The sequence below is a fragment of the Schistocerca americana genome, chromosome 4, assembly GCF_021461395.2.
Source record: "Schistocerca americana isolate TAMUIC-IGC-003095 chromosome 4, iqSchAmer2.1, whole genome shotgun sequence".
Classification (NCBI taxonomy): Eukaryota; Metazoa; Arthropoda; class Insecta; order Orthoptera; family Acrididae; genus Schistocerca; species Schistocerca americana.
The window spans coordinates 344,275,465-344,299,042 of NC_060122.1; positions in this window are offsets into that span (position 1 = coordinate 344,275,465).

The window sequence follows — 23,578 nt, forward strand, 5'->3', positions numbered from 1 at the left end:
TGCCCCTCATATTCTATTCTTTTCACGGCGTTGGGCCATTGTCCATCTGCTGCCCACCCTCGGGTAAGTTTACTGGTTGGGCTCTGCTTTGCTTCTCTCCACCTTGACTTCCATTTCCTCCCCATGTCCTCCTCCCCACACTCGCTCCTGACCGCCTCTCCTTGGTTAGTCCCTTGGACCTGGATTTGGATGGATCTGATCTCTTCCAGGCTCCAAAAGCCTCCATAGTTGCAATTGTGTCAAACTGTTTGTTCCAAACATTCTTACGGAAGTTTCAGTTGTTTTTTACACTGATGACTCTAAATCCGCCGATCTTGTGGGACGTTACTGCAGAATTGATGGCAATCTATCAGGCCCTCTGCTTCATTAAACAGCCCTCACTCATCCGAGTTTCCCAATGAGAGACCTTCGGGCTATGGCTCGTTATTTTTCCCACCACCTCTTGTTCTCTGCCATCCGCGTCCTTCTCGCTGATCTTGGTCATGCTTCGTGTTAGGTTGTTTCCTTTGGATTCCTGGCCACATAGGTATCCTGGTGATGAACTTGCTGATCGTCTGGCTGGGGGCAGGGAGGGGAGTGGCCACCTACCCCCTATTCTCCATGAACCCTCTGGGGGCGGATTTGCTGCTTTATATCAACTCACAGTCTGCTCAATTGTGCGCTATCCCCTTGTCTAATAAACTTCACGCCATCGAGGTGACTCTCTCAATGTGTCATTATTCCCTCTGCCTCTCCTAGCAGGAATCTACTATTCTTGTCATCTTCATATTGGCCATACTACGTTGACCCATGGTCTTGTGCTCTGCAATGAGCTGCCACCTTTGTAGTTGCAGGGCTCCCTTCTCAGTGATCCATATTTTACTGGACCACCCCCTCCGTTTTGCCATTCACGCTAAATATCCTCGGCCATCTTCCTTGTCACAGGTGTTAGTGGATAACTTTCGTGTGGGTACATCTGTCCTCGGCTATCTTTGCGAAAATGGTTTGTCCTACGGAATTTGAAACCCTCAGTTGGCGTAGGCGTTAGTTATGGAAGCCTTGACTTTGCCTCCACACCAGCCAGACTCTCAGCCGTTTCTGTACATCTTGTCTGGTCTGATGTACTGTTTCGTTTCCCATTTTCTTGTGTCTTCTTCCCCCAGTGCTGTCCCTGTTCTATGCTGGTAATGGTGTGGTATGGTGTGAGTGTCGAGGTTTAGGTGGTTGTGCTGGTGCACACCGCATGTAGCGTTTCTGGGGCACCCCTGCTCTCTCCATTTCCACCCACCCCGTCCTGTTCTTTCCTTTCCATGCTACCCTGATGTCCCTTTTCCCTCTGTGTTTGAACGTTATCCCTTCCCCTTGACTAGACTGTGCTGTTTGCGTTGTTCCTCCCTTGATTTCTGCCACCTATATCATAGGACCGATGACCTCGCTGTTTGGTTCCCCTCCCCCTCCCCCTCTCCCAGAATCAACCAACCCAATAGGCTGGATCCAGTTTCACCTATAAGTATGAAACTGCCTCTATCACATCTGGGGAGATGATCTGGCTTAGTGTTGGAAGCCATGTGGAGATCCCTCGTTCAGAGCAAGGGCTATGGTGCTGGCCACGGCCGCTTGAGGATTTCCAACGTCTCATTTGGCTCGTTCGATCTCCAAATGCTGTGGGAGTTCCTCGGAATCTGTATGCGTATTTGTAGCAGTCTTTGATATTTTCACCGACATGTTGGAATCTGTCTGTCGTATCACCGAGAGCAGGAGATACCTCAACCAGAACTGATATAGCATTTGTGCCTTTTATGCCAACATATAGCATCTCAGCCTTTTATGTTCCAAGATGCTAGTCCAGGCGGGAGTAAAAGGAATGTGTGCAACAGAAAATACTGAACGCGAAAATGAATATTTGGCCCTGTCTGGCTACCCCCTGAAGCAGCTCTTAGGATCTCTTACTGATGATATTATCTCCTCCTTCTTGCTCTTTAACATATAAATTACAACATAAACATAAATCAATAATTAAAAGATCTAGTAACTACAAATGATAACCGCTGTTCCTGATTATAAATTTATTGTGGGTAAAAACCCCATTATACATTACAAATGTCTATATATCAATGTCCAGTGGACACAAAGAGATACAAATGGATTTCCTAACTAATATGATTGATCAATTGCCCAAATCTGCCCCTTTTTTATGGCTAGGCGATCTAACATAAATAATGCGAAATGACTGACATCACCTACGTACCATACACTAGAAGACATTACTTTCAAAGATGATCTACAGTGGTGTGCAACCTCAGTGGAAATAAAATTTACGTGATCACAGCTGCTTAGCTTTATAACCCTTAGAAGCCGAAACAATTAGCAATATCACCGTATGTACTCCGTCCAGTGTGTCGGAGTGATGGTTCTCGTGCACGTCTGCGACACGGAAGAACTCCAGCCACAAAATAATAATAAAAAAAACTTCATTCAAACACTAGATCAGCAGAAGACGGTCCTCTGACTACTATAATCTAATGCTGTCTTGTCCTCTTTGTGTTCTACAGACGAGAAACGCGAACTCCCAGCCACAAGGATGAAGTTCGGATAATATCTCAACGTGAGTATAGGCAGAATAAGGGCTTTCAGTCACTGAACGCTGCGTACTCAACGACGACTCCATACCCGGAGCCGAAGCCCAGAATTGTATAAGTTCGCAACAGTACAGTGCCTAATCGTTCTAACTATAAAATCTCCTAAGAGCAAAGACAGCAAGTTCATCTGTACCAACAAAAGCTGATACTGAGCGACCGTGAAACACAGGCGCTCAAAACGGAAAACCTCTTTCTCTCCACCTCTGGCTTCCTAGCAAAGCTCGGCTCCCCTCCCTCAGAACTGCAGAAGGCGAATCATATTCCTGAAACCACGGAATATTCTCCCTCTCTACATGTTCTTCCGAACGCTGACCAATCATATTTTAGTCTTTTGTCGTCCAGCGCGGAAAGTTGCGAGGAAATACCTGTTGTTGTTGTGGTCTTCAGTCCTGAGACTGGTTTGATGCAGCTCTCCATGCTACTCTATCCTGTGCAAGCTTCTTCATCTCCCAGTACCTACTGCAACCTACATCCTTCTGAATCTGCTTAGTGTATTCATCTCTTGGTCTCCCCCTACGATTTTTACCCTCCAAGCTGCCTTCCAATACTAAATTGGTGATCCCTTGATGCCTCAGAACATGTCCTACCAACCGATGCCTTCTTCTGGTCAAGTTGTGCCACAAACTCCTCTTCTCCCCAATCCTATTCAGTACCTCCTCATTAGTTATGTGATCTACCCATCTAATCTTCAGCATTCTTCTGTAGCACCACATTTCTAAAGCTTCTATTTTCTTCTTGTCCAAACTATTTACCGTCCATGTTTCACTTCCATACATGGCTACACTCCATACAAATACTTTCAGAAATGACTTCCTGACACTGAAATCTATACTCGATGTTAACAAATTTCTCTTCTTCAGAAACGCTTTCCTTGCCATTGCCAGTCTACATTTTATATCCTCTCTACTTCGACCATCATCAGTTATTTTGCTCCCCAAATAGCAAAACTCCTTTACTAAGTGTCTCATTTCCTAATCTAATACCCTCAACATCACCCGACATAATTCGACTACATTCCATTATCCTCGTTTTGCTTTTGTTGATGTTCATCTTATATCCTCCCTTCAAGACACCATCCATACCGTTCAACTGCTCTTCCAAGTCCTTTGCTGTCTCTGACAGAATTACAATGTCATCGGCGAACCTCAAAGTTTTTATTTCTTCTCCATGGATTTTAACACCTACTCCGAACTTTTCTTTTGTTTCCTTTACTGCTTGCTCAATATAGAGATTGAATAACATCGGGGAGAGGGTACAAACCTGTCTTACTCCCTTCCCAACCACTGCTTCCCTTTCATGTCCCTCGACTCTTATAACTGCCATCTGGTTTCTGTACAAATTGTAAATAGCCTTTCGCTCCCTGTATTTTACCCCTGCCACCTTTAGAATTTGAAAGAGAGTATTCCAGTCAACATTGTCAAAAGCTTTCTCTAAGTCTACAAATGCTAGAGACGTAGGTTTGCCTTTCCTTAATCTTTCTTCTAAGATAAGTCGTAAGGTCAGTATTGCCTCACGTGTTCCAGTATTTCTACGGAATCCAAACTGATCTTCCCCGAGGTCGGCTTCGTTTTTCTATTCGTCTGTAAAGAATTCATGTTAGTATTTTGCAGCTGTGGCTTATTAAACTGATAGTTCGGTAATTTTCACATCTGGCAACACCTGCTTTCTTTGGGATTGGAATTATTATATTCTTCTTGAAGTCTGAGGGTATTTCGCCTGTTTCATACATCTTGCTCGCCAGATGGTAGAGTTTTGTCAGGACTGGCTCTCCCAAGGCCGTCAGTAGTTCCAATGGAATGTTGTCTACTCCGGGGGCCTTGTTTCGACTCAGGTCTTTCAGTGCTCTGTCAAACTCTTCACGCAGTATCGTATCTCCCATTTCATCTTCATCTACATCCTCTTCCATTTCCATAATATTGTCCTCAAGTACATCGCCCTTGTATAGACCCTCTATATACTGCTTCCACCTTTCTGCTTTCCCTTCATTGCTTAGAACTGGGTTTCCATCTGAGCTCTTGATGTTCATACAAGTGGTTCTCTTATCTCCAAAGGTCTCTTTAATTTTCCTGTAGGCAGTATCTATCTTACCCCTAGTGAGATAAGCCTCTACATCCTTACATTTGTCCTCTAGCCATCCCTGCTTAGCCATTTTGCACTTCCTGTCGATCTCATTTTTGAGACGTTTGTATTCCTTTTTGCCTGCTTCATTTACTGCATTTTTATATTTTCTCCTTTCATCAATTAAATTCAATATTTCTTCTGTTACCCAAGGATTTCTACTAGCCCTCGTCTTTTTACCTACTTGATCCTCTGCTGCCTTCACTACTTCATCCCTCAAAGCTACCCATTCTTCTTCTACTGTATTTCTTTCCCCCATTCCTGTCAATTGTTCCCTTATGCTCTCCCAGCAACTCTGTACAACCTCTGGCTTAGTCAGTTTATCCAGGTCCCATCTCCTTAAATTCCCACCTTTTTGCAGTTTCTTCAGTTTTAATCTACAGTTCATAACCAATAGATTGTGGTCAGAGTCCGCATCTGCCCCTGGAAATGTCTTACAATTTAAAACCTGGTTCCTAAATCTCTGTCTTGCCATTATATAATCTATCTGATACCTTTTAGTATCTTCAGGGTTCTTCCGTGTATACAACCTTCTATCATGATTCTTAAACCAAGTGTTAGCTATGATTAAGTTGTGCTCTGTGCAAAATTCTACCAGGCGGCTTCCTCTTTCATTTCTTAGCCCCTAATCCATATTCACCTACTACGTTTCCTTCTCTCCCTTTTCCTACACTCGAATTCCAGTCACCCATGACTATTAAATTTTCGTCTCCCTTCACTATCTGAATAATTTCTTTTATTTCATCATACATTTCTTCAATTTCTTCGTCATCTGCAGAGCTAGTTGGCATATAAACTTGTACTACTGTAGTAGGTGTGAGCTTCGTATCTATCTTGGCCACAATAATGCGTTCACTAAGCTGTTTGTAGTAGCTTACCCGCGTTCCTATTTTCCTATACATTATTAAACCTACTCCTGCATTACCCCTATTTGACTTTGTGTTTATATACCCTGTAGTCACCTGACCAGAAGTCTTGTTCCTCCTGCCACCGAACTTCACTAATTCCCACTATATCTAACTTTAACCTAACCATTTCCATTTTCAAATTTTCTAACCTACCTGCCCTATTAAGGGACCTGACATTCCACGCTCCGATCCGTAGAACGCCAGTTTTCTTTCTGCTGATAACGACATCCTCTTGAGTAGTCCCCGCCCGGAGATCCGAATGGGGGACTATTTTACCTCCGGAATATTTTACCCAAGAGGACGCCATCATCATTTAATCATACAGTAAAGTTGCATGCCACGGAAAAAATTACGGCCGTAGTTTCCCCTTGCTTTCAGCCGTTCGCAGTACCAGCACAGCAAGGCCGTTTTGGTTATTGTTACAAGGCCAGATCAGTCAATCATCCAGACTGTTGCCCTTGCAACTACTGAAAAGGCTGCTGCCCCTCTTCAGGAACCACACGTTTGTCTGGCCTCTTAACAGATATCCCTCCGTTGTGGTTGTACCTACGGCACGGCTATCTGTATCGCTGAGGCACGCAAGCCTCCCCACCAACGGCAAGGTCCATGATTCATGGGGGGGGGGGGGGGGGGGGAGGAAATACCTATCCCCGTTAATTAGGAATTCATACAATGGCACGCTTCTCAGAGTAAAAATCCTCGGAAATAACCCAGCCTGCGTGATTTACGAAGTAACTCTTCCTTGTTTCTCTCTGCTACGTCCAAGATTTTCAGAGTTTGCAGTTATCCTTCTGGCCTAGCTGCAAACCCGCCAGCCATCACTCTATTGTGCTGCAGTGCTCAGTTGTCCCGACTGCCCGGCTATGGCTACTTCCTCTGTTAAGCAGGACCAACACACCTGTGCGGGCTTTTCCACCCTGGGCCTGAGTTGCGCCTGCCGTTTCATTTCCACAGGCGTTCCAACCTCTACTAGTGTAGGCCATGATTCATTATGCCATTTTGATAATAAAGTCACTCCATCAACTTACATGCATTAAGAGTTAACTATTTAAAAGGTGTACGTGAAAATGTCAGTCTTCTTTAAAAATCCATATATACGATGTACAACCTATCGAGTGATACCTAATTCCGGTTGTAAATCACGGCAAAGTATGGAAAATGTGTGCTTGTAAGGTGCGAAATTATATCCACCTTACAATGTCAATCACCAGGCTGTTATAATGCAACATTCCTGAGTACCGCTAGCGTGCTGCTCGCGGCTGTACCTTAAATGTCGGAATCCGAGTGGTGGGCCATCCTGTAAGTGACATGTTTTTTTGGCTGCGGTTGTTGCAGATACTACTCAACTCACCAAAGCTCACTCGCCAAACATTTTAGCCTAAGGGCCACACTGCCTCTTCCACAAAGTCCAGAGGGCCAAGACTTAGATATAGAGTGTTTAAGTTTTCTTGAGACCTCGGAACTCCTCGGTAAATTTCAGTAATTTTCGTGACGCTTACCACTGCTGCAATCTTTTCGAGCTGATACTGAGTAGCACTGTAGTAGTCATTACAGAGTGAACTGCTAATCCTTTGACCTTGAGCTGTGGCCTTTATTTCGTTTCATATACAGGGTGTTACAAAAAGATACGGCCAAACTTTCAGGAAACATTCCTCACACACAAAGAAAGAAAAGATGTTATGTGAACATGTCTCCGGAAACGCTTACTTTCCATGTTAGAGCTCGTTTTATTACTTATCTTCAAATCACGTTAATCATGGAATGGAAACACACAGCAACAGAACGTACCAGCGTGACTTCAAACACTTTGTTACAGGAAATGTTCAAAATGTCCTCCGTTAGCGAGGACACATGCATCCACCCTCCGTCGCATGGAATCCCTGATGCGCTGATGCAGCCCTGGAGAATGGCGTATTGTATCACAGCCGTCCACAATACGAGTCTCTACCGGGGTTGCGTAGACAAGAGCTTTCAAATGACCCCATAAATGAAAGTCAAGAGGGTTGAGGTCAGGAGAGCGTGGAGGCCATGGAATTGGTCCGCCTCTACCAATCCATCGGTTACCGAATCTGTTGTTGAGAAGCGTACGAACACTTCGATTGAAATGTGCAGGAGCTCCATCGTGCACGGACCACATGTTGTGTCGTACTTGTAAAGGCACATGTTCTAGCAGCACAGGTAGAGTATCCCGTATGAAATCATGATAAAGTGCTCCATTGAGCGTAGGTGAAAAAACATGGGGCCCAATCAAGACATCACCAACAATACCTGCCCAAACGTTCACAGAAAATCTGTGTTGATGATGTGATTGCACAACTGCGTGCGGATTCTAGTCAGCCCACACATGTTGATTGTGAAAATTTACAATTTGATCACGTTGGAATGAAGCCTCATCCGTAAAGAGAATATTTGCACTGAAATGAGGATTGACACATTGTTGGATGAACCATTCGCAGAAGTGTACCCATGGAGGCCAATCAGCTGCTGATAGTGCCTGCACACGCTGTACATGGTACGGAAACAACTGGTTCTCCCGTAGCACTCTCCATACAGTGACGTGGTCAACGTTACCTTGTACAGCAGCAACTTCTCTGACGCTGACATTAGGGTTATCGTCAACTGCACGAAGAATTGCCTCGTCCATTGCAGGTGTCCTCGTCGTTCTAGATCTTCCCCAGTCGCGAGTCATAGGCTGGAATGTTCCGTGCTCCCTAAGACGCCGATCAATTGCTTCGAACGTCTTCCTGTCGGGACACCTTCATTCTGGAAATCTGTCCCGATACAAACGTACCGCGCCACGGCCATTGCTCCCTGCTAATCCATACATCAAATGGGCATCTGCCAACTCCGCATTTGTAAACATTGCACTGACTGCAACACCTGTTCGTGTTGAACAATAACCTGTTGATGCTACGTACTGATGTGCTTGATGCTAGTACTGTAGAGCAATGAGTCGCATGTCAACACAAGCACCGAAGTCAACATTACCTTCCTTCAATTGGGCCAACTGGCGGTGAATCGAGGAAGTACAGTACATATCGACGAAACTAAAATGAGCTCTAACATGGAAATTAAGCGTTTCCGGACACATGTCCACTTAACATCTTTTCTTTATTTGTGTGTGAGGAAAGTTTCCTGAAAGTTTGGCCGTACCTTTTTGTAACACCCTGTATATTTCTACAAATATGTACCACAAATAAACGTCACTGCAACGCGCATTCGCGCGACCTTGTGCCTTTTATGTCAGCCACCAGGCCGGACATGGGTCTAACCGTGAATATTTAATTTAATTAAAATTGCCCTACTCGGAACCCTTGCTCTTGATATTATTAATTGGCATCATTTTTATTTGCAATAATACCCCTTTTCTGTGGATTTGCAAAAAAATGGAAAAAAAACGGGAGGTAAATAGTGAGAGCTGAAATTGTAAAGAGCAGTGGGGACACCAGTATTTCATGATTGAGTCAAGTAGTAAGGCAATGTGTATAATTTGCAATTAAACAATATCAGTTCTCAAAGAATAAGAAATAAAATGTCGTTATGAGACTAAACATTCTCAGCGTTATTCCAAATTTACAGGAAGCCAACTATTAGAAACAGATACGTCTTTGCAAAACGTTCGAAAATGAACAAGAAGCAGCAACTCATACTATACTCCGTTCGTCCTAAGAATAAACCTGATGTATGCAAACACTAACTCGATGATTGGTCAGAAGCCATAGCACACGTACACTGTTGTTGTTATGCTCTTCGAAGTATGTCCCGCTTATGTATTAGATATATTATTACTAAATTAAGTTAAATGAAATCTTAAGATATTAAAATGTATTAACAGTCATCAACGTTTTTCTTAATTACGTTTTTGGCTATGTAGTTTTTATTTCAAAATTCGTGTATAGTCGCAGCCTCTGATTGTCGCGCTGTTAATACCCAGTATGAAAATGGCTGAGGCTGCTTCCTGTTCCGTAGTGAAACACGCGTGTGGAACATGGTTAAAAAGTGCCGAGAAATAAGCAGTTTTTAATGTTTGACATTAATTTAAAGAGATAACCAGCTTTGAACTTTTCCAAGGCACTATATTAGATACAGTTGCGACGAAAATGCTGTTAACAGACGTGTGATTGTTGGAAATGAAACTTCTTTAGAGGAGGGTGCAATTGAGGATTTTTAAAAATTGTGTGAAGGAATTGCATGTAACATCAGAGTGAAGTACAAAGGAGACGCTATATTAAGATGTACTCCATTATTGTTAATTTCAAATTCACAACCAGTAATTTGTTCTCACCCATTGCAAATACCAGTCTTTTCTTTACCAATTCATTTATAGTTTATTTATACAATTCTAAGCCCATATCAAAAACTCGTTTGAATTTAGGGTCAATCAAATTAATAAAATATGGATGAGCAGATCGTATTACATTGACTATATTTTCCGGAGGGATACAATTATAACTTAATAAAAGGGATAGTACCTTTTTCGCTGTTTTTTCAGCATTGCACCCTTTCCCTGTAACGATTGGCTGGCGCTTGCTATGAGGCCATTTACATGCTGCATCACTGGCGAGTCCGCCTCCACATTGATTAACATTTCCAGTGTCTTGCCCCTCCAATACTGTGAGGGATTGCTCGACGAAACTGTTCCATTGTATAATTCCAAGCTCACCAGGCAATCGCTTATCGGTTCCTCTAAGCCGAACTTGTCCCCTACTTGGCCGTTTTTGCAAGTAGAGATATAAAAGAATATTGAGCCAGTCGATGTCTGACATGGCAGCGATTGCTCTAGTGCGTCTTGTTGTTTTCTTAATTCGACTGGCAATAAATCCGTCAGTTCGAAACCTGCAGCGGCACCATCTTGATGAGTAGATACAGTCGTGTATGAGGTGGATGTGGTCCCCATCATGTTTCCACATGATAATCTGGCCAGGGTAGGTTCGTGCAATGATATTAATTCGTCTACAGAATTCATCAACTTCGTCCTCTCCTCTGAGGACAATAACGTCAGTGTAATACCGTCTTTCAGAGATCTCAGATATTCGGAGAAGCTCTGGAAACCAAAGGACGAGATTAATAAAGAACTTTCGAATTGAGTCAAATAGTTCAAAATGGTAAAGATGTATTCGCCTAAGAGTCCATCTCCCTGTGCCAGCTTGCAATTCAATCTCGTCATTAAGTATATCATTGTCTTCAAGGACGGTGTTGGTATTTCTGCTTCCAACAGAGTGAAGATCGTCTGGACGGCTTCCAACAGATTCTCCATTACAAATTTGCAAACAACAAGTCAGCTATATCAGCGTCGTCTTCCTCTGAATCCGATACACTGCTTAACGAGCCACCACAACGTACACTTCTGAACAATGGAGTATTTGCACAAAACATGCACCAAAGACTATATTGTTTAACATGTGGTGGACAAGTTACCCCATATCAAAATGATGGTGTCTTAGTTACGATATTCATTTTCATTTCAATAAGAAGTGGTTGCAGTAGCACGTTTTGCCATGAATCGGATAATTTACATAAACAGTTTTCACAGACAGTATATACAAAATGCTTGTATGTTACTTCATAAAAAAATACTTTGATTTTGAATCTACTTTGCCAGAATGTATAAATGTCAAAAGAAGACACTGTGATTAAACCAAGTGTTTCCCATGGAACTAGAATTCCTACTCTTATTTTTCCACAAGCTTCTAATGCATCATTTACGATCTCACAGATCATTGGAACATTCTCACTTTTATTAAATTTATAACAGTCTGGCAACCTATAGGAATTTAACATGTAACCTCCCCACCAAATTTTGAAAATACAGTAATTAAATGTAAATGGGTATTGTGCTAAACGTAACCTCCCAGCAGAAATAAAAGAAAAGTCTATGATAATGAAAACGAGCCAAATGTTTGGTCCCCACAAAAATTATTGAATAATAATGACCCAAATGTAAACTCGACACAAAAATTAAGAAATGAACATTAATCATTAAACCCACAATAATAGGGCAGCATCGCTGACCTTAGGCCCTGTGCAATAATTAATCTGATAAATTGATTCAGGGAGGAAAAGCATAGGAAATATTGTTTCAATTGGAATGATTCTTTTTTTTTTAAAAAAAGCGATTGCTTTGAAAACAGAATTATTATTGGGGCATTTCTTGAACAAATTAATTACAATTAACATACATTACATTATCAGATATGCGCAATGCTGCTTCATTACCTTATTTAACAATATACCTCGTCCCGAACCTTGACCAGAGACCCATGTCAACGCCCGCCGACTCCTCACACACAACTTCGACTGAGTACAACTCACAACTGACAACTCGCGCAGTCAAGCGCAGACTAGACACGATAAATAACTCTCTGGTCAGAGATTCTGTCATGCCTCGCCATCGCTGGTACTGAATACATACGCGTTTCATAACCCTCCACTGGGGGGGGGAGGGGGCAAAAATTTGGCAGCGTTGGTGAGTCATTTGGACTTGCCATGAGCAACAAATTTTTTCATAATTAATTAACTTTACAATTACAGCATATATACAGATATAGAACATGAAGTAAATATGGTGCACATGCACCAATTACAAAACATATTAGACAATGACAAAATGTGAGTACAAAACATATTAACAAGTGACATAAGTGCACATGCACTGAAAAATTCTTCAACGTTTTCACAACAAATAAACATAATGGCAAAAAAAATCATGTTGACAAGTGACATAAGTGCACATGCACTGTAGTTCAGAATATATCAGCAAATCAAAATGTACATACAATGAGTAGTAATCATGTTAGAAAATGACAAAAGTGCACTCGCACTGTAGTTCAGAATATATCAGCAAATCGAAATGTACATACAATGAGTAGTAATCATGTTAGAAAATGACAAAAGTGCACTTGCACTGTAGTTCAGAATATATCAGCAAATCGAAATGTACATACAATGAGTAGTAATCATGTTAGAAAATGACAAAAGTGCAATTGCACTGTAGTTCAGCAAATCGAAAAAATTTATAGGCCATGAATATAAATGATGTTAGCAAAAAAATGATTTTCACTCTGTTACAAGAATTAGGATAGGAAAGGGAAGGATTGCATCATGGTTGTAGCACTTTAGGTTGCACGCAGCTGCACTGAAAGTCCATATATTTCCACAGATGTACAACTCCATGTGAGACAATCTGAAGTTCTTTTCCCAGAAATGTTTATCAGCGTAGCCAAGACACTGAAATGTCGTAGTAATATTCCATGTTATCATTTTGGCAGTACATCAGGTACACCAAACAGTGGGACCATAATAATGTCTCCATCGCTCACGGTGGCGGACAGCATGTCGTGTCAACACCACGCTCTTACAAGGCACACCAACGTACAATTAGTGAAAAAACCAAATATAGTGCTCCATGATCAAGAGGATATACAGGACAAATGGATATTGCAGTAATTCAAGGTAGTTAGGTCAGAAGGTGAAGGACATTAAGTCACATACTAGTCTTCATTGGGACTTACGTTAGTAGTTTGCGGCAGTCATAGCCCAGTTATTGAACATTTCTGTACCATGTATGTAGTATTACAGAAAAATGTTCATTAATTGTTTTACAGAGAACATTGGCATTCATTGCCTAATTATAAATCATAGAAGTCACTCGTTTTACAGAGAATATTGAAATTCGTTGCCTAATTACAAATCATCAGAAGTCATTAGTTTTACAGAGAACATTGAAATTCGTTGCCTAATTACAAATCATCAGAAGTCATTACTTAAAACAAGAGGTAGTCAATAACATAGTATTACAGAATAATGTTGATAATTAATCATTGGTCATCCCAATACAGTAATCAGTAGCATTAGCATTCATTTCTCAGTTACAAAGCATTATTAATTAATCATTGGTCATCCCAATACAGTAATCAGTAGCATTAGCATTCATTTCTCAGTTACAAAGCATTATTAATTAATCATTGGTCATCTCAATACAGTAATCAGTAGCATTCTTTTCCCAGTTACAAAGCATTATTAATTAATCATTGGTCATCTCAATACAGTAATCAGTAGCATTCATTTCCCAGTTTCAAAGCATTATTAATTAATCATTGGTCATCCCAATACAGTAATCAGTAGCATTAGCATTCATTTCTCAGTTACAAAGCATTATTAATTAATCATTGGTCATCTCAATACAGTAATCAGTAGCATTCATTTCCCAGTTACAAAGCATTATTAATTAATCATTGGTCATCCTAATACAGTAATTAGTAGCATTCATTTCCCAGTTACAAAGCATTATTAATTAATCATTGGTCATCCCAATACAGTAATCAGTAACATTCATTTCCCAGTTACAAAGCATTATTAATTAATCATTGGTCATCTCAGTAGAGTAATGAAATTATGCGCATAGTATTTATGGTGGTGGTGGTGGTTAGTGTTTTAACGTCCCGTCGACAACGAGGTCATTAGAGACGGAGCGCAAGCTCGGGTTAGGGAAGGATTGGGAAGGAAATCGCCCGTGCCCTTTCAAAGGAACCATCCCGGCATTTGCCTTAAACGATTTAGGGAAATCACGGAAAACCTAAATCAGGATGGCCGGAGACGGGATTGAACCGTCGTCCTCCCGAATGCGAGTCCAGTGTGCTAACCACTGCGCCACCTCGCTCGGTTCATAGTATTTATGCATTCATTATTCAAGTGACATACTATTCAGAGCTAATCAGTATTACTCAGAACTCTCTTAAACTGGTATCATTATTTGGGACTGGTAATACATTTTTTTGTTAGCAATGCATTGCTTTGGGTAATTATAGGGGAAAGCAAGAAGAAAAAAAATTTGCTTCTGGGTTGTTCCTGTAAATGAAAATGTGTAATATCATTCATCATGAGTCAGCTGTAGCAAGGTTATGAAACAAGTGGAGTATATGTAATCACATTCATAAATGACATAGATTTAATGAGCAACTGCTTATAGCACATTAATTTCATAAATAATTTCTCCTGCAAAAAAATATATATAAAAAAATGGATTATTAAGCTGAAAGAAGAAACGCATTTTATGCTGAAAAGTAGTGAACTTTGAATTAACAGGTAGCGAAATGTGTATAAAAATGTGTTCCATAGCTGTCCTTTCCAAAACCTTCAGTCATTATACTATGCAATATAACAACTGCTGTCAAAGTGAACTGCAACAAATACTTAAATAACTACATAGCATGAATACATTACTTCCACATTATCCTCATCTGTAAAGAAAAACTTCATTATCCATCACTTCATTATCTATATTATCATAACTCCATTATTATCATCACCTGTAAAGAAAAACTTCATTATCCATAGTAACATATTCATCATTATTCATCAGCATTCATTATCATCTGCAAAAAATCACTTCATTACTCATTATACAACTATTCCTTATTTCTATCATATTTCATCACTAAAACTAAGATGTGTAGTTCTGTCTGACAGCCTGCATCAATCGCCTCGTATTCTGAAAGAAAAAATTAGTTAAGACTGCTATTCTACGATGTGTATAGTATATTCTTGTTAATCCTGATCCATTTACTCTTCCTCACGAGGTTTGCATCTTCTTTCGATCATTCCGAAGGTGAAATTCCCATTTCTGTTTAATTTATTTCTTTCACGCATCATTTCTTTCTGAAATTGATGAACAGAGATTAATGTCTTGCATTTAAATCATATACTCACTAAATAATGATTGGTTTATGGTAAAATAATTAAGCATACAGCATGACATGACAGAAAACGTAATATGTGAAAAACTTATATAGTGTTCAGAGGCAAAAAATGTACTCAGTGTAACACAATGTAACAGTAAAGTAGTCACGATGTTGAGATATCATAAGGCAAAATGTCAAAGTCAACTGGTGTTTGCTATATCTTAACTATTTCATAGTGCATACAAACAAAACATGAAACAATCGTATATACCAAAGAAAGACAAAAAATGTGACGTTCGTTGTGTTCAGCTTGTATGTTGTGTAGTTAATAGAGGCGAGAATTAAAGCCTTTAATGGAGAGAAAATTTAATAAAATTAATATGTCACTAGATAGCATTGCATAATTATTCATAAGATACGTAAGTTTCTCTGGAAAAAAATGTGCACAGTCTGATATGTAACGACAAGAAGAGCGACCTGCTAACCTTACCTTGCCGGGCATTTGCCAAGAAAAAATACGATAATCATCAATAAGTAGTTACATAAATATAATTGCATAAGTGGTCATAAAATGTGTAAATTCGTCTGGAAAAATATGCACGGTCTGATGTGTAACGACAAGAAGAGCGACCTGCTAACCTTACCTTGCCGGGCACTTGCCAAGAAAAAATACGATAATCATTGGTAATTAGTCATGTGAATATAATTGCATAAGTGATCATAAAATTAGCAAAATGGCATTATAGCATGTTAAATCATAAAGTTTCTTCATTCAATAAAAGGCTTGATGTTTGACCAATGGTGGTTGCCTTTGGATTTTCTCGTTCTCAAAGTTTCGACGTGTACAACATTGGGGTGAGGAATGCTGCGAATCCGATATGGACCTGCGTATAGAAGTTCAAATTTACTGCACCTACCTTTTCCTTTGTTGGATAAATAGTGTGTACGTACTAATATTTTCTGTCCAATGTGAAAGTCACGTTTGATGTTGTTCAGCGCAATGTCGATTATTTCGTGGTGTCGTAATCGACGAGATGTAGGAAAGTTTACTAATTCTGTAATTTTGTTAGGTGGTGCAACATTTTTCAGTATAACAGACGGAGATAGCATAGTAGATTCATTTGGAATGGAATTAATTACATCTTGGAATGAGAGTATGTGTGTGTCCCAATCAATATGTCTTTTATGGCAGTATAATCTACACAGTTTACCAATTTCTTTCATTAATCGTTCACAAGGGTTCGAAGAAGCATGGTACCTGGATATATAGATCGGAGAAATGTTTCTAGCTCGTAACATACGTGTCCATATAGCAGAACGAAATTGTGATCCATTATCGGAAATTACTTACAACACATGCCCTACATGAAATAGAAAATGTTTTACAAATGCTTTCGAAACGATTTTAGCAGTAGCTTTGCACAACGGAGTGAAAGTAACAAATTTTGAAGTGAGTTCAACAGCGACAAAGATGTAGCAAAAACCTCTATTAGTTCTAGGAATCGGACCAAAAATGTCTACAGCGGTCATGTGTCTTAATTTAACAGGTACAATGGGATATAATGGAGGAATATGTGAAGTTGTGTCTGACTTAGCCTTCTGGCAGATTTTACATGACGCTAAAACTCGTCGTATACGTTTCTCCATGTTGGTAAAATAACAGTTCTGTCTCAGTATAAGAAAACGTTTTCTGGCTCCGTAATGTGCATAACTTAAATGAGTATACCATATCAATTTGTTAACAAGTTCATCAGGAATGCATAATAACCAATTGTTGCTGTCAGGGTGAGAGCGGCGAAACAGAATGTCATTGCGTACAGTGTAATGGTTTCTAATCGTAACATTATTCCTATCTTGCCAAAGGTGTTTAATCTCTTCCCACACGTTGTCTTTACTCTGCTCTTGTGCTATGTCTTGTAATGACGAAATAAAATTTTCAAATGCAACTTGTTGAATGTACAAGACGCTGAAATTTGCTTTGCAGAATTGGTTGCGATGTCTTGCTGATTGTTGCTGAGAGAACGGGATAGTGCGTCTGCTACAATACTTTGTGTGCCGGGACTGTGAACTATTGTAAAATTAAATTCCTGCAAGTAAAGTTTCCATCTGCTTAATCTGTCGTGAGTGAATTTAGCCGAAAGTAAGAATTGTATCGCTCTGTGGTCTGTGTATACGGTGGTATGTCTGCCATAAAGAAAGTGCCTAAATCTCGTAAAAGCCCATACTACACATAATGTTTCCAGTTCTGTAGCAGAATAATTTCGTTCAGCAGGTGACAGAATGCGACTTGCAAATGCGATGTTTTTAATTACTGTTGAGCCATCTTCTTCAATTTCCTGGAAAATATGTACACCGAAAGCGGTGTTGGAACTGTCGGTGGCAATGGAAAAATTTCTGGTAAGATCTGGGTGCGATAAAAGTGGTGCATTCAACAAAGCATGTTTCAGGTTCATAAATTCAGAATGTGCTTGCTTATCCCATGACCAAATAGTGTTTTTTCCAGTCAATTGGCATAATCTAGGTGTGTCTAAGGCAGAGTGATGAATAAATTTACGAAAAAAGTTAATTAAACCAAAAAAACTGCGTAGTTGCTTCTTTGTTGTAGGAACAGTAATGTCACGTAGAGCTTGAAGTTTTTCCGGATCAGGCGCAATGCCTTCTGGTGAAATTACGTGTCCAAGAAATTTTATAGAAGTTTTACCAAAATGCGATTTACTGAGATTAACTGTGAGTCCTCGTGCACGAAAAGTTTGCAACAGTTGTTCAAGAATCAGATTGTGCTCAGACCAGTTAGCTTCTGCAGTAAGAATGTCGTCTACGTATGTTGTTATTCTGTCTTTAAGTTCTGTCGGAAGTATTGTGTTCAAACCGCGAATAAAAGCTGCAGAAGAAATAGTTAAACCGAATGGTAATTTTCAAAATTGATAACAGTCGCCAAAACAGAGAAATGCTGTGTACTTTCTGCAGTTCGGATGGAGCTGAATTTGCCAAAATCCCGATTTCAGATCTAATGTAGAATAAATAGCAGTACCATGAAATTTTTGTAGAAGTTCTTCTAGTGTCTGTGGTCGATCTGTTTCATTAATAATTATGTCATTGATGTGACGTGAATCAAGCACGAAGCGAAGTGAGCCATCTTTTTTCTTAACAATATGTAGCGGGTTTATGTACGGACTAACCGCCGGTTCAATAATTCCTTGGTCAAGCATATCCTGAAATTCTTTCTTAACTTGTTCTCGGTGGATATATGGAATGGGATAATGTTTTGCTTTAAATGTGTCGTGCTGTTTGACTTGAAATTCATACATAAAACCGGACATACTACCAGGAATGTTGTCGAAAACTGGAGCTTGCTGTAAAAGAATTTTGTGTAGTTGCGTGCGTTCGTCGTCTGTATTTGCACTGGTTTGTTTAACTTTATCAGAAATCATCTGCATTACGTCGTAGTCAACTTCGTCTGGAGTATTATAGTTATGTACGTACGTATCTGTGAACAATGTGCAATTACAGTCTATGTTAAGTGATACGGAAATGACCTCTGTGCGATTAATTGTTTGTTCTTCCGCAGATAGTGAGTGCTTAAATTCTAAAGCCAGTTGTACATTTTCATCCTTTAGCATTAAATAGGAATTCTGAAAATCGATAACTGCGTTGTGTTGTACCAGAAAATTCGTACCTAAAATAACGTCTGTTGTCAATAAAGGAACAATCCAAAAATTTGAGTGAAATGTGTGACCTGCAATGCAAAATGATAAATGTGTCTGTAATTTAACGTCTACTCCTTGCTCGATACTGCTCCTTTTACTTTCGTTTTGCCTAATGGTAATGTAGGATAGGTATTCTCTTTGTTACACTCGTTGAAAGTATCTTCATTTATAACTGACATAGGTGATCCAGAATCGATTACTGCTGAAAATTTCGATGAACCAATTTTAACTTCGATGACAGGATGTGAAATAGTTTTTTGAACAACTGGTCTTTCCTGTAAAAGAGTGTCTCGGATGTCGTCAAAAGTAATAACATTTTCGTGAACAACATTCTGCGTGTCTAAAGTAGTGCTTGAGTTACTGGAAGGTGCGATCTGTACAATATCTAGTCAAATTCTATCTGACGTGTTGTTATTGTCAGGACGATTCTGTGGCATTTCGACTATTTGAACTGTTCTATTATTTCTTCCAGACGTATTACGCTCTGGATGATACCTACTGTCTGGTTCATTCATCAGAATATATTGTTGCTGATCATTTTGCTGCTGGTAGGACCGACTGTTATTAAACGTATGTTGGTAATTACGCTCATTGTTTTTACGTCTGTCGTGATAGTCATTCCTATACGGTGCATTGCGATAGGAATTGAAATACTGTCTTTTCTGTACGTAGTTATTTCCTTGCTGCCGCGCGGTACTATTTGTTGGGGCTGAGACTGTACGTGCATGCGGCGAAACATTAAAGTTTGGTTGACCTTGTGCATTACATTGTTGGTTACGTATGCTAACCGGTTGACTTTCATGCTGTTGCGGTGGAAAACTTCTATTGTTACCAAAATGTGGTTCCTGTTGCTGATAATTTTGACGATATTGATAATTAGAATTTTGTCTGTTATTAAAGTTTTGGTGGTTGTCATTCCTGAAGCGTCTAATACCTTTACTGTTGAAATTACGTGACTGATCGTAATTACTGTAAGTTTGTTGGCCTTGGTTATTATGTGAAAAATTTTTGTTTACAAAGGAATAATCAGATTGCTGTACTTCCAAAAGCTGTAACAGATCTCTGAATGCCGAAATGTTTTCTTTTTGCTGACTCATTAGAAGTGACACTCTTAATGACCATGGTAATTTAGAAATGCATAATTTTATGAGTGCAAATTCACTATATGGTTCACTTAGGTACTGGTATTGTTGGACCATGTGCTCAAAAAATTGCGCCACACTGGGAAAATTTGAGTTCTCATAATTTGGTAAACTAATTAACTGATCTTTAATTCCACGCTGTGTCGTCTTCAACCAATACGCTGACAGAAAAGCATTCTGAAATTCTTCTACCGAGTAACATTGTCTCGCGATCGGTCTCACACGAGTTGCCGGTTCGCCTTCCAAAAAACTGCAAATAAATTCAAATTTATGTGTTACGGGCCAAGTCGGTGGAAAAGCAAAACTAAATTGTTGTATCCAATCCAGTGGGTGAATCTGTGTTCTGTCATTTTTAAACACTTTAAATTTTCTCACTGATAGAAAATGTTTGTAATCAAAATTATCGTCTCTGTATGATGGAACAGGTTCAGGATTGTAAGAGAATCTGTTGAACTGTGGTTGTTCGGAATCTAAGTCCCGTACTCTCTGTAGATTAACCAAATTATACGCGCTGCGTGAGTCTGACAAATGTTCGACAAGTGGCGTCTGCTGTGATGTGTTATTAACTGCAATATTTTTCATCTCTGTTACTTCTTGCTGTAAACTTGACAATTTTCTACGTAATGTATTATCAGATGAATCGATCTCATTGATTGTCTGCTGTAAATTTTGGAATTCAGGTGTTTGGTTAAACGAAATCGGTGCAGTGTCGTCTGATTTATTGTCATTATTACTTTCGATAATATCAATACGACTGGCCAATTCATCATATTTTTCAGTCAGTATTTTTGCCTGATCATCGTTTTTACTGTCAGAAGCATTAATCTGTTTTTGTAATTTACATGTGGTTTCGTTCAATTTTTTAACGTCTGCTTTAATGACATCAGAATTATGTGTTAGTTCTAATTGTTCGAGTCTGTCTGTCACTGTCTGAAAGTCTGTTGTGTATGTGTCTGTTTTCGATTTAAGATCGGAAATTTCGTCACGTAATTCTGTGTTCGACTGTTTGATGGTATTAATTTCGTCGGACACTGTAGCAATATTGTTGTCTACGTATGTTTTTGCTTTCGCGAGCAATTTACGTTTGTCTTCCTGTCTCTGTGCAGTGATTGTTTCCATGACTTGACGTTTTACTTTATTTTGATCCTGTATAAATTTGCGGAAACGCGTATCACTGTTTTGTATGTGGTGATTAAAACGTTCGTCAATCTGAGTGTTCTGTTGGTCGAATTTCGCGTCTATCTTTGCATCCATTGTGCGCGAAAGTTCTGCTGTCATTAGTTTAAACTCGTCGCGTAATTGTGTAGCCTTTTCAGAGCATTGTTTACCGACTGTACTAATCTCGTCTCTGAGTGATTCTGTTGCAGCTGTTTGCATGTCCCTTAATTCTTGCGCAACAGATCTAATTTCTTCGCTGCTTTTCCTAGCACAAGCCTCAATTTCCTCGCGTAATTGTTCCTTAGTGTCATGACACTGTGCGGCAACGGCTTTAATCTGTTCACTAAGCTGTCTGGAATTGTTGTCTAATTTTTCATTTAACTGTCTCGAATTGTTGTCTAATTTTTCACTAAGTTTGTCTTGTTTTTCATTCTGTTGTCTGAAATCTTCCCTAAGTTGTTTGTTATCTTCCTTAAGGTTGTCTTGTTTTTCATTAATTTGTTTAAGTTGTTGGAAATTTTCACTATGTTGACCATTTGGTCATTCTGTAATTTACAAAAAGGTTTGCCAGTCGGATGTACACTGTCAGTCACTATTTCGGAATTAAATAAATCCGTCCTACTTTGAGTATACTGTTCATTTTCATTAGAAAAATTTGTCTGTTCGTCACGTGAATTTTGCAAACCGGTTGTGTTAAGCTGGGCAGCGCGCATGCAACAGAACGCCCCGCATCATCAATTGTCGTCAAATTAACAGAGGACACGATTAAATTCGTCTGTTCATCACTAAGATCAAAATCATTATTAGTGGTTGGAACGAACTGATTGTCAGTGAACGCACGACTGTCATCATTACACTGCGTGTCACAAGTACTATCGGTGAAGTTGGTTAAGTCAGTAATTTCATTCATTACACCTCGCGATGTACTATTAATAGTTTTTCGCGGCATTTTAACACAAATCACAATTATTCACAAATGAGACAAGACAATGCAAAATCCAACAAATACAAATACAACAAAGAGCAACGAATTGCCGATGATCTGTGGGAGAAAGTCACAAAATTAGTAAAAGTGTTGCGCCATATGCTAATTATATTTAAGTAAATAAGAGCAGATATCTGACTACTTTTCAGAAGATTCTCAAAGAAATACGATCCTGGTCCGATGTCGCCAAGTGTAACCTCCCCACAAAATTTTGAAAAGACAATAATTAAATGTAAATGGGTATCGTCCTAAACGTAACCTCCCAGCAGAAATAAAAGAAAAGTCTATGATAATGAAAACGAGCCAAATGTTTGGTCCCCACAAAAATTGTAGAGTAATAATGACCCAAATGTAAACTCGACACAAAAATTAAGAAATGAACATTAATCATTAAACCCACAATAATAGGGCAGCATCGCTGACCTTAGGCCCTGTGCAATAATTAATCTGATAAACTGATTCAGGGAGGAAAAGCATAGGAAATATTGTTTCAATTGGAATGATTCTTTTTTTTAAAAAAAGCGTTTGCTTTGAAAACAGAATTATTATTGGGGCATTTCTTGAACAAATTAATTACAATTAACATACATTACATTATCAGATATGCGCAATGCTGCTTCATTACCTTATTTAACAATATACCTCGTCCCGAACCTTGATCAGAGACCCATGTCGACGCCCGCCGACTCCTCACACACAACTTCGACTGAGTACAACTCGCAACTGACAACTCGCGCAGTCAAGCGCAGACTAGACACGATAAATAACTCTCTGGTCAGAGATTCTGTCATCCCTCGCCATCGCTGGTATTGAATACATACGCGTTTCAAACATGAAATTAAATTTTGAAACACGAAATTCCAACAGAATATCTTCCTGTATAGTTTGTATTACATCTAATTGAAAAACATCCAACGCATTTTGCAGTCTTCCACAAACAGCAATTCGTGCAAGTTTGTACAAAGTTTCCATTGTAATAGAAGTGTACTTACTATTTCTGGCAACTCGTTAGCGACAATAGAAGTTCTCGGAGTCGATTCAGAGGACATAATGTACAGACGAGAATAGCATGCCCCTTATATACTGGAGTGTTTGCTAACCAACTGCAGTTATCAATACTCATATGTCTGTCACTCCAAAACGAAAACTTTTACACGTGCCAACCTTTTGCTGGCGTGGGTGCTTGCTCAGATAATTGTCCTAAAAGGACAAATTATCTCAGTGGGACAGGGACGGCCGCCATGCTGACCCCGGGGGCCCCG